The sequence below is a fragment of the Neodiprion pinetum genome, chromosome 2 (assembly GCF_021155775.2).
Source record: "Neodiprion pinetum isolate iyNeoPine1 chromosome 2, iyNeoPine1.2, whole genome shotgun sequence".
Lineage (NCBI taxonomy): Eukaryota > Metazoa > Arthropoda > Insecta > Hymenoptera > Diprionidae > Neodiprion > Neodiprion pinetum.
In genome coordinates, this window is record NC_060233.1 from 8,097,977 (window position 1) to 8,110,161 (window position 12,185).

The 12,185-nt window shown below is 41.2% G+C and overlaps 1 protein-coding gene across 1 annotated transcript in view; it reads right to left on the reverse strand.

The window, feature by feature from the left end:
* Positions 1 to 12,185, reverse strand: part of LOC124212331 (rho GTPase-activating protein 44) — a 79,912-nt gene that overhangs the window by 17,035 nt on the left and 50,692 nt on the right. The gene's annotated exons all lie outside the window — the stretch shown is intronic.

Consider the following 12,185-nt stretch of genomic DNA (forward strand, 5'->3'; position numbering starts at 1 on the left):
CAAGAATCGACTCTCTCTTCGCGAGTTTATTGTAATTATGCGTTTGACGATCGTTTTCTATGATTGGTATATTAATTATTTTAATAATAACCATTATTCGTGTACATGTGTATGATGATGAAGAAGAAAACGCACACACATAATTTACATCGACAGAGCCGAGACTATATGTATATCGTACTGTTATTAAAAAATTGTTGATACGAACGAATGTATGCAATATATAAAATTTTCATTGTTAAACGTCTGGAGTTCGATTTTTTTTCTCAACAATATACGTTCCTACATGCCCGTTATCCGTCCAATGAAAAAAATATTGTATATATAATAAATATGTACATTTTACACGTACATTATACAGGTATATACGTTTTCGTTACGTGTTTCCATGTCCATTACGAGCAAGTCTAGAATACGATCGGTATTGCACAACAAGGTCTTACCTTTGCCAGTGATTAAATGAAGAAAAAAGTAAATAAACTGCTACTCTGCTAGAAAAATGTAACTAAACATAATGTCTCAGCAGGCTCGCTTTATGTAAAACAATTTTTTTTAATATCAACATTTAATTTGTCAATTTAATTTTTTTCACTTAGAGTAATACATTAAAAAATGGTTAAATCAACCCAAAAATTTTTGTGAATCTGCTGGGACGATTTTTTTCTAATCGTGTAGCAACAATTCCAAACCTTTGCACAACCCGTATATAATACAATGAAAGATTCACGTGCTTAACTACAATCGTTATTTCAGCTTTAACTATAAACTCCTTTATTGCTCTTGCCATAACGTTTCGTAGAGAAAGACGTCGTGTTGTACTAAAAAATTAGAAAGATATTCTATACCCACTGCGACAACCGACTCTCGAATGTTATATGTAAAATGTTCATCTATGTATTTTCTATTCCTACAAGTTTGCATGATCAACAAAATTTAGGTATTAGCGTACGTATTTACCGCTAGTTGTAAAAATTTTCTAACGATATTTGTAAAGAGAAAATTCTTTGCGAGACTCCCAATTGATAAGCGTGTATAAAACAACAGTGTAATATAGTCACAACGTCATTGATCTAATCTTTTTTCTTTCAAACAGTAAAATAGACAAGTTCAGCAACAATTTTTCTTCGCCGACGTTAGTTATTTGGATATTAAAATACGATGATTTCTATCAACTGTAAGACAGCATTGCAGCTTTAGAATAACGCGCCAAACTTTTCGCAGAATTCAGTTCAACTTTGTCAACAATGAAAACCTCTGCGTGCAGTAACAATTGTTTAAAAATTTTCTAATAACTTATCTACAAGCATTAGTTAAATGAATTAGTTCGTGACGAATGACCGCACGGGTGAAAGGACAACAAATTGAATCTCACGTGAAGTGCTGGGATAAACTACAACCCGAAATGTCAAGGCTGCAAGATTAGCCGCAAGTTCGCCTTATTCGTTTTACATGTTACTTCGTTCTTTTTTCTGGAATCGTCAATTCCTAAAATAAGAAGCGACCGCCTGAATAGCCGATCGCTATAGGCCTGAAGCAGAGAGATTTGCGCAGCGCAAATACACGATCATATATCGCCGCGACTACCGACTACTATTTTTCAACATATGAATAAGAATTCTCGACCTCGTATGTAATATATTATAGATTCTTGGTGATCGGTCAATTAAGAAAACGTAATTTTAGTTAACGTTTCGACCCGGATATGGGCCCTCCTCAGAACGATTTATTTTAAAAAACGAAACGTTAACTAAAATTACGTTTTCTTAATTGACCGATCACCAAGAATCTATAATATATTTTTCAACGTATACCGCAGTGCCAGTTTGCAAATATTAAAAAAGTTTAGTTGGGGAAAAAATCTGCTGTTTTGAACGAAGGGAAAATGTCTAACTGAATTGATGTGTCAATAAGTTGGTGAATTAATTATAATTCACCTGAATCAACGAGAATCAACTTGAATTATCAAAAATTAACTGAAATAATGAGCATTAAATCAAGTTGATTTGAATTAGTTTTAATTCGTGCCGGAAATATCTGTTTATAAGGGAAAAAAATTGAATTCAAATTAAAAAGTTGAGTTGAATTAAAAAAAAAAAAAAACAATTTGAAGTAACCAGAAATAAAAAGGAATGGATTGGAAAAATTTTAAACTTAAAATGAATTAGCGAGAATTATTGAGAGAAAAATTGAAATTCATAAATTGAAATGAATTTAAAAAATTTATTTGAAATAAAAAAATTAAGTAGAATTACATGATTAATTTAAATTAATTAAACACCAAAAATTTTTGCGTTACGTATATCTCAAATTATTTCCCCCTCGGTTTTGAGAATTAAATTTCGTGATAGACACCGTCAGCTTTGCGTAACCGGAACGAGGTTACAAATCGAGAACGATTTAAATCAGAGTAAAGAAATCGATCTTTCTCATCAGAAAGTTACGTATAGTGTGACGACGAAGGGCTACAAGATACTTGAAAAAACATAGTTGTTGTTTATCGTGATTTTAAACATATTTAGAGCTACGTAAGTACAAGAGAAAAAGACTGAACACGAGTTTTGAATGAAGTAGAAAAAGATATCGTAAGTCTTTTTGATTGATCTAGTTTCTTAAGTCTTGATTAAAACTAATGCTGTTCATTTTAAAGCTAAACATTCAGTTTTATATCCATTATATTTTATTTTTTCATAAAAATTGTAAAAACAAATCTATGAATATGCATATCTTGCATAAAAATAAAACTGGATGTGTTGAAAAAAAAAACAGTGCTACATTTTAATTCAACATACCTAAATACCGAAAAAAAGCATTAATATTTTAAGGGGAAATTATAACTTATATTTTGCATGCCTGTACAATCTATTTCAGGAAGTAACTACTTCCTGACCTGTTTATTTATACACTCAACTATGATAAACGCAACTTTATTTTCCCTAATAGTCTTTCAATTTCCTTTCGTTTATGATTGTTTATAACAAATGCAACTATGTAAGATGGATATTAATCCGGCAAATCTAAAAAGCGTCCTGTATGAAGTTTAAATAAATAGTTTTATTTCAGTTATTTCAAAAAAGTTTTAGTTTCCACCGAACACAGGAAATACCCATTAGCACCTACTCTGAGCAACTGATCGAGCGTCGGTGAGAACTGACTACAAGGTAGGAAAAGTTCAGCTGTGGTTAAAACAGACTGCGGCAGAGTTGGGCTTGAAGTAAGCTGCAAGAGATGGTGCAGCTTCCTCGCATGACTTAACCTCGAGTAGGTATGGTAGGTATATAGATATAAGTGTATAAAATACGAAAGATGCGAGATAGATTAGAGAAGCGTTCGCTGTTGCGGTCGTCGGTTGGCTAACTAATTGTTGCTCGGTCGCTGATGGGCCCGGTGTAATTAGCCGTTTGCTTTATCGTGGTTTCACATCCGCGTGGGACATTGAGAAGCATTTGCGTCACGGGTCAACCGGCGTCGACGCAGTTCCCCCGGAAGTGGCATAAAAAAGAAAAAAAAAGAAAGAAAAAAGAATGAAAAAAAAAAAAGTAAAACGTAATATTAATCTACTCGCGCGAAGAGCTAAGAGCAAACAGGAAAAGAAAAAGTAAAAAAAAGGAGAGCCGAGAGAGGAAGGAAAACGGAAGTGTTACTTAATTTGGCGCTGAAATTTATACATCCAGCAGAATCTCGTAAACTTAACGATGCACACAGTAAAATGCATAAATGCCTTAACCTTACGACTAACTTGTTTACGGTCCGAAACAAAATGCGAGTTCAATCATCTATACGAATTATGTGACAATTTGCATCACGTTTTCTCACGTCACCTACTTCGCCAGTCATTGTCACATAATTCGTATAGATGATTGAACTCGCATTTTGTTTCGGACCGGAAACAAGTTAGCCGTAAGGTCAAGGCATTTATGCATTTTACTGCTGTGCCTACGATTCGTTATGCAATTTATGAATCGGATGGTGTGGTTTGAACGATTGTTGGTACCGGGAATACAATTTAGTTACACGTGTTTCATTTCCATAGCGAGAACGAGCGTTGGGTAGTTAGGTGCGTATTAATTAGATTCTTGTTAACAATAAAAAGCTAGTGAATCTCAATTCCGGCAGGCTAGCCTACATATGTATAATAGTAGTGATGCATGGTATACATGATATGTAAGCCAGGAATGTGCTGACGTCTTATTTAAATTCCTTATACACACGAACGACGACTATCTTTCTGGCTGCCTAGCAGCTTCTTCTGCCCGCTGCGCGGTCTGAGCTAATGAAGATTTATGAATAGACATAATTTTATATATGATATGCCATAGTGAACAAAATAGCCGATATTTCTCTTTATTTTTCTCCATCTCTTAAATGTCACCGCTCGGCAAGACGAAGAATCGTGTGATTGTACGTGCTCTAAAGGGAGTGCTTAATAACGCTCTCTTGGAACAAAGACCACTCCACACATTCGAGATTCTGCTTAACTTCGAACTGAAGATGCCTCTCGAATCGACCGAATGGTGATGCAAAAAATATGAAGAACCCACGCGAAAATTATCACATGGCGCCGTCTTCGCTTACGATGTTTCAGTAATTCGTTAAGTTTAACTCAATGACCTTTTCATCGAGAAAAAAAAGATCATAAAGACCACACTGTGTGCGAACTTGGTTTTGCTGGCAAAACTCTTGGCTGATTACAATACGAGGAAATGCTTGATAGATATAAGGTACGAGTGATCGATCAGCGAAACGTGACCACATCTAATACCGCAGTCCTGCAGACTGAGGAATACCTTGAAGGACGCGATCAAGATAAGGAGTTGTGAAACCAAACGTCCTGCGTTCGCGAGGATGTGAAGATGAAAATTTGTGCTCGTGCCACAGTTGCAATGAGAATTACGGTTGATTAACGGGGCAGAACAGTCGCGGCTTATACTCATATGTGGACGCATACACATACGTGTAGAGAGTCATATTAATAATCAAGAAGACTATTTATAACGTTCGTATATGCAGGGAAGTATGTATGCCTGTAGTAGGAGGAGGAGGAGATAGAAGTCCTGGCGCGTGGACCGGCGTTTGATGATGAGTACATTACCGCGAACGCGTGGGTTTAATGAGAGTGAGGATGAGAATTTTCGAATACCTAGTTGGAACAGGAAAGAGCCTTAGAAAGAAGTATACACAGATAAGATGCGCGGAGGCAGAGCATCGACATCGACGCCTCCATGCCGCGGCCGGTGTTTCTTCACTCCCGCGATGTTACGTCGCGACATAACTTATTCGGCGGAGGTGTACAATATAATATAATATAATACGTGTAGCCGAAGCAGTCCTCCGTCATCATGCGAGTGGTAAAAGAAGTCTTTCCTCATATCGAGTGACGCCTGGGCATAAATCGATGGAAAAAAACCTTCGTCTTTATCTCGTTTTGGGCTTACAGACCCGGGGAAGGGAGGAAAGAGTGCCATCGGTAGTCGGTGTGCCCCGAAAAGAGGCTTTATATTTTTTATTCCCGGTATACGGGTTAACAAAGGAAGAAGAATAAGAGGTGGTACCGGAGAAGCTGGGGGACCATGAATATAGAACGACCAAGCCGCAACCCAACAAAGACAGGACACAGGCGAGTAAAAAAGGAGAATGATGAATTCCAGACGATGACAACGACGACGAGGACGTCGCGGATGCAAAAATGACGATCAAAGCTCGCCTCGGGCAAAATTATGGCTCCACCTACGTGCATTTGCTCCTCGGTGGCTGCACGTACGAGGCATCGTCGTCGTAGTATGTAGGAGGCGAGGGTCAACCATTCTACATTTATGATTCAGACGGCCGGGGCAGTTAGTAAGATTGGGCCCAATCAGCGCACGAGCGAAGAGCATCCGAAGCTCGACTTTAGTGATCACTGCACGCGTTTACTCGCGGGATCTTGAACGGAAGTGCCGGTTTCGCATCACATTTTCCAGAACCCTTTTCGTCTGTTGGTGGATGGCGGGTAAACGAAACGGTGACATCGACGATAACAGATACCGTGTATCAAGGTGCAAACATAGGATATACCTATACTCGGCACGCGGTGCACGTGGATACCCGTCATCGCAGAGAGACAGTCTCTGACTTGTACGTTTGCCAGGAACACAGGCCACGCGACCAAACACAGATAGCATTGTTCCTTACCCTCCGCCAACTCCTCAGCTAGAGCGAGTACATCGTATATAATCTTACGAGTGAGACGGATCGGCAAACAGACTGTTGTCTGCAATTCTGAAACACGTACGTACGTACATACGTTATGAATTGTGGACAATGGAGCTCTAAAGTCAGCGTCGTTAGTCACGACGTCGCGTTTCGCTGCCTTCGAGCATCGTGCAACCGGTGCGTCGTTTTCGCACGGCCGATTATGAATCAGTCCGTCAATCGAACCGCACTGCAGTATGATACGTATTTATGAAAAAGTAGTATGTAAGACGCGGAATAAGATGACGAAGAAGAGGAAAATAGAAGGAGGCTGAAGGCTCTCCTCTGTTCGTCGTGAAACGATCTGATAGGTACATGCATACATGTCAAAAATAATCCTGATGTACCCATGTACCGTTGGTGACAGGTTGGCTAAGAGGGCGTAATTCCCCCGTTTCTATGGTGCGGTATAAGATCGGTGGTGAAGGAGGAAGAATTTCGTCCTAATAAAGTTACACTTGGTAGTAGTGAAAAGTCGCCTGTTGCTCGAGCCCGGTTGTATTTTTAGATGGAATTAGGGTCGCCTCGCTCCCCGGCTTCTCCCCATCGCCTCGCCTGTTTGCCCTACCATGAGTAAAAAGGGGCAGCGGAGGTGCAGGCGGGGTTGGAAGAGGTGATTTCTGGACCTGTTGCACGTGGGTCGGGCCCTAAGAACCGAGCCCTAAGCATAGGGGACACACCAAACGACAGACCCAAGTGCACACAGCGACGCCTCAAGCTCTAGACACTTTTCTCCCCCAACCTAACCGCACACACAGCTGGCCAAGTCTATATTTACATTCAACGAACGGTGCATGCTAGATGACTGGATAACTGGGTGGCTGCGATAGGCAGGTCGGAGAAGGGTCGACGGTATTGCGTACGTTGGTGGTTGGTGGTTACGGTATTACCGAAAACCCTCAATGTATGTAGACGAGTCGAGACATGGCTTCTGGGGTTTCAAAATCGAGCTACCTCGGTTTCAGACCGGCTGATGACTGTTAGTTTACAGAAAATACGGAACCTCGTGTTCCTGATTGTGGGGTGAATCGACATGATAAGTTCGAAGACGATAACCAAGTGGATTCGGAGCACACTTCTCGAATGACACAGTTAATGTGGTAGGTGTGCCAAGCCAAGAGGGAGTCGAAGCACGAGATAATCTCATCGTCCGCATTCTTGTATCGAGTCCTGAGCGTCGAATCCGTTTACAGTTAAGAGGTTGTGTTCAGTGATCACAAAGGGGTGATGCGGCAGGTTTTCTTTAAGCGCAAGATCCGGTTGAATGGTCGAAATTTCTCGCAAGCCTTCACGAGGCATTGGATTTGATTTTGTGCAGCGATAGGGATTTCAGCTTTATACAATATCGGGATAGCTCTTCCACCGGATGGGCGTGAAGAGGATAATAGACACGCATCCTTCTCGAACGAGTTGAGAACGGTAGGTGCGTAAGGTGCTTGGCAATTGTTACGCAAAGTGGCTAAGAGAACACCGAGTCACGTACCACCTATACCTTGTCGATGCAGGCGCGAAGGGCGGAATTCCTTTCTAACAAGCCTAGCGAAAATACCTTGGCCACTGCGGGAGAAAAAGAGGAGGAAATAAAAAAAAAAAAAAAAAAACGAATACGGTAAAGTGAAACCTGCCCGTTCGCCATTGTTTGCCGGAATACATTTTTAGCTGACACAAAGCGGGATGATGAAAAATGGCAACCTGTTGACTTTTTCCTTTCTCTCCTTCGCCCCTTCGCCGAGGTGCTCCTGCACTGGATCGGTGGTAAGTAAACTGTGTTGTGTGTGCACGCAGCATACCTGGATGTATGGAATGAAGGCGTGGAGGTTGGGCAGGCATATTATTTACCTGCAGTAGTAGTTCGGGTCGAAGGTCTTCGGAACCTCGAGCGTTTCTGTCCCTCGAGGTTTACTCGGGGACCGGACGGACCTGAACGGCCAGGACCAAGTCGGAGGAAGGAGTTTGGGTGTGGGCAGCACGTGCTGCTGTCGGGCGGCATGAATAATTGCCGCATTGTGCCTCCAGAATAGACAATTGCCAGCAACAACTCCGGAGCGACAGGACGCCGCAGGTCCTACACAGAGAAGTGGGACGTTAATGCGGCTAGTCCTGTATTCCCCGGCATTATGGTGTGGCGCCTTTTTACACAAAGGTTGAAAACCGCGAGTAAGCCTAGACCGACCTGCTTTTTCGCAGGTATGCTGCACACGTCTCTACTTCGTCTTGCGTTGGAAAAAAAATATCGAGGAGAAAGAGAAGAACGATTTGTGTTACAGGTGGAGTTGGTTAATCACCATAACGCAGAATATCCTAGGAGCTTGGTTTGAAACCCGGCTTTATAACCACGGAGGTTAATTAAACTTCGTTATTCAGTAGTTTCCTCGTTTTCGAGGAAAGATGCTCCGAGCTTTCGAGTCTTGCAACCTGAGCTGAAACTTGATACGTAGGACCAGCCGTTCGTTCTTTCGTTTGTTCCCGGAGGAATGAACATGTTGTTTCGTGCATGAGGCTTGGGCCTGTTTTCACCCGGTCATCCATCACTGGAAAATATTTTCCAGAAATCGTTTGAATGGCTCTTCATCGCCGCTTGATCCGATCGTTTATGATCGTAGTTCATTACAAACTCCGATTGATGTCGAATGGTGTCTGCTTTCCCATAAAACGAACCGATCCTTGAGGGACTGTTTGCTTCGGTTTAACAGAAGAAAAGATAAAAGAAAGTAACTTAAAACGTTGCTGCAGGCTATCAACCGATCTAAAGTATATTGCCGACAATTGCTTCGCATCGGAATCTCAAAACGATTCAAATGAAACTCTGTAAGTAGATTGTTTCGGAATCAACTACGCGCTTCAATGGTTTCAGATACTGCGCTAGGCAAGGTGAAACGATTTAAGTATCAGTGCGCTGAACACTATCTCACCGTTGAAGCCGGTGCGGGATAGAAACAAGCAGGAAGTCGGTTATATTGATCCGGCTATTTTGATCGGCTTAAAAAAAGTCGAAGATTGATTCACGTGGGACTTTAAGGACACGGCCGATGTCTCGACGCGTTAGAAGCCTTACGTCAAACTCTTCTCGGGTCTGACGACCCTCAGGAATTCACTTGTCCGTCACAGGGTGAACCGGAAGCCTTCCAACACCCATCCACTTTTTTAAGGAAGATTTTTTGTTCACGGATTACTTAGTAAATCGATTATATGGCTCCTTAGAAGTTTTATCGAAATGACTTTAATTCAATGTCTAATTTATATATTATCAATGCATTGATAAATTTTGATAGTATAAATATAAAAATAAAAAAATAATTAATCAACATCACGGTGACAATAGTGACACACGCGGTGCAGCTTATAGTATTTAAAGAATAAAACGTGATGAGAATTTACACATCTATTCGTGCAAGGAATACATATGAATGCGTTTGTGAATAAGAATAATAAACAAAATATAGGCAGGCACAGATACGTACAATATTTATATTCAGACGTGACAAGGATTCGTAAATTCCATTCCAAGAAGATTCGGGCTCGTTGTTTCGAGACAGGGAGAGAGAGAGAGAGAGAGAGAGAGAGAGAAAGAGATAGGATAGAAAGCCTGGAATTTCTAATGAGAATTACCACTAAGGTACAGTGTAAATTGTGAGTAAATTTTAAGCCCAGGCTTCGTGTATTTTAATAAAAACCTTTCATTAGTCTTTATTCCGTGTTGCAGAGTCGATTTCAAACGATGGATTTCAAACGTCGGTTAACCAACGGCCCTGCATTATCTCGCCCTCTCTCCACTGTTCAAACACCATCATCTCTCGTCCTCGTCAAAAACACCGAAAAAAATATCAAACCGTAGGTATACCCAAATATTTTTTTCCAACCTGGTGAGAATTTACCTGCAAACCAGTCACAATTCGTACGCAGTCACGTAGTCTGATTCTGTGGATACAGATAAAAAGGTGTTGCAGAGGTCTCGTCAAACGAACCCTGTCGACGAACCTGCACACGACAATATGCTCTGTTCTTATTCACATGCCTATTAGATTCAGCCACGTGATTGCGAGCGATACGAAAGATAAGATTTAATAAAATAAAAACAAAAAGAACAAGATTATCTTATATTTCTTCACCAGGAAGACACAGGAGGGCAACACGTGACCAAAATTCACGATTACCCGTGAGCAAAGAAACTCAAGGTATGAAAAGAAGCAAGTTTGTCTGAGAACTCGATTATTAGACGATGGCGGCATTGAAATTAAACAATTAACACCTGCGTATGGTAAATGTACCAGCCATTGACTCTGTCCCAATTATTAAACTTTCTTGGTTGGTATTTCTTTGATCCTTGGTTCTAAAATTCCCAAAAAATAAATTTGTCGAGTCTAAACCACTTGCAATTGGTTTTAGTCATCAAGAAATTGACAATTTATGCTGTCAATTTATAATTTTGGAAAATAAAAGGGTCAATAATTGGGTCCAAAGTATCAACAACTCATACACTTACCTTGCTTCTAAAAAATTCATCGGGAAGTAATTGACATGTTACTGAAAGTATACGATGCACGTTAAAAACACGTCAAGTTCAACTTGAAGTTTCACGCAAGGATAATTAAAACACCCAAAACCCGGCAACGAGCTGGACTAAAAAATATCTCACGTAGTCGCACTCGAGCGGCGGCAACGAATAGTTTTGTTACAGGATCCGTTTAGCCGCGGGCGAGGGGGTAGTTTAAGGCTGAGCACGAGGAAAAATCTGGATCCTCACCACGGGGAGGTAGGTATACCGTTTTTGTCCTGACCTAAGGCAGTTTTCTCCGCTACGGCTATCCCATTTGTCTTTCTTCTTTCCTGCGCACTTTCCTACAGGGTCAGTTTATCAGCGCCTTATATACGTTCCTCTTCATCCTCAACCTCATCCTCATCCTCATCTTCTTGTTCTCCTTCGTCTCCTTCTTCTGTTTTAGTGTACATATACAGTAAATGGCCGCTGACCGTAAAACTAGAACAGGTTCCTCATCAACCTTTTGTCATCAGCCAATGCATGCGCGAGTTGAGCAAGACTCCTCGGAGATAAAGATAACCTGAACAAAGCTTCTAGGCTCTTGGTCTGACCGTTAACCCAAGACAAAAATGCCGTCCATTTAGTCTCGGCAAAAGCTCTCTTCGTTCAGAGCACAGGGAAAGTTTGGGACCGTTAAAATCATGACCGAAACGGCGATTGGACTGGGTTAATTGATCAGGCCGAAGGGCCGGCTCATTTCACAATCCGAAAGTGCCTGCGACGAAGCACTCGAGAAGCTCAAGTATAAACGTTGCACCTGTGCACCCCGACCTAAAAGTCATCTTCGTGTATAAGGGCGACTAACAGGATTGTACGGAGTCGAAAATGGAAGAAACTTCATAAAATTGTGCAACGTTGAGTTGCCCCAACCAACGAGAGAGGATCCTTGTAATCAAGCTTGGCTCACCGCTCGGACCCAAAGAAATATCGTGTATACGTCGGTTATATACTCAGGCATGTAAGCGCGGTGAAGAAGAGGCTCGTGGAGAAGGATGGAGTCCGGGAGGGTTACGAAGACACACCCACACCCCGGAGGCCCAGACGGATCTTAATATAATACCAAGGCTACCTGGTGCAACGCGAGGTGAAGAGCGGGCTCGAAACCTCAAACTCTTCGTCAACGGGTTCGTCTGCCCGCGGTGAACAAGACACGAACGCAACGTATTTGCAGAAAAGCCTCTTGTTTATAACTCGACTGTTCTTGTTCATGCGAGTTTTAACAATATCATCGATAAATGTCAATGTACGACTACCTTGTAATGAAATCGTCAAAAAATGTTGATTTAAAACTCACCAACGCCGTCTTTAAGTTGGTGAAATCAATCTTTGACTGGTTTAAACTAGTCTTCATACCTCAGTAGTGTCATTTTAATAAATTTGAAATCCAATTTTGCACCCTTTTTTTTTTTTTTTTCAT